Genomic DNA, 805 nt, shown 5'->3' on the forward strand with positions numbered 1-805 from the left:
GGTGTTTTCGGAGACCGCCGCCTGCAGCTACAATTAAAATGAAAGCGAAGTCCGATGGCCAAAAGATACAAATAAGCACTGAACATTTTAATAGCGCAGTCGTATTATATTCTACAAAAATGTGTCTTCATACGCATAGTCAATAATATTTATGAAATGCTGCAGAGAACTTTGGAGTTTAATCGTGGTCTAGTGATCAGGAACTTTACAGCACCACCCCTGTCAAATGACGCAGCAAAAATTTTATCCACCACCAGGATTCGAACTAGATTATTTCCGAGTCGAAAGCCGGCTGGGGTGGCCGAGCGGTTCTAGGCGCTACGGTCTGGAACCGCGTGACCGCTACGGTCGCAGGTTCGAATCCTGCCTCCGGCATAGATGTGTGTGATGTCCTTAGGTTAGTTAGGTTTAAGTAGTTCTAAGTTCTAGGGGACTGGTGACCACTGCAGTTGAGTCCCATAGCGCTCAGAGCCGAGTCGAAAAACAGCGCAGAGGAGTGCACCAGCGACCTTGGCTAATGAGGTGGGTAAGTGCCATATTCAACTCTGAGAGTCTACTGGCCGTCGATAGTCTGCCTGTCTTCCCCTCCTGGTAACACATGGGCGAGCAAATAAAATCTTTTGTAACATGTTAAAGGTCGTGATATTTACGACCAATCATACGTTTGTGGCAGACATTTGCCACTCTCAGTAAATTCTCTGCTCTCTTCAGTAAGAGCTATCTTAGTACGGCTCGAATCTGCCCGGAATCAAACACGCCTTCAGTTTGCCGCAGAGATTAACTGGGAACATTGAGAGCGATTTGT

The 805-nt window shown here is 46.7% G+C and overlaps 1 non-coding gene across 1 annotated transcript; it reads left to right on the top strand.

Moving 5' to 3' along the window:
* The first annotated feature begins 291 nt into the window (after positions 1 to 291).
* Positions 292 to 375, top strand: Trnap-ugg (transfer RNA proline (anticodon UGG)). The gene has a single exon. It is a non-coding gene; the product is annotated as a tRNA-Pro (tRNA).
* Positions 376 to 805: the final 430 nt, after the last annotated feature.

The sequence above is a fragment of the Schistocerca nitens genome, chromosome 3 (assembly GCF_023898315.1).
Source record: "Schistocerca nitens isolate TAMUIC-IGC-003100 chromosome 3, iqSchNite1.1, whole genome shotgun sequence".
Classification (NCBI taxonomy): Eukaryota; Metazoa; Arthropoda; class Insecta; order Orthoptera; family Acrididae; genus Schistocerca; species Schistocerca nitens.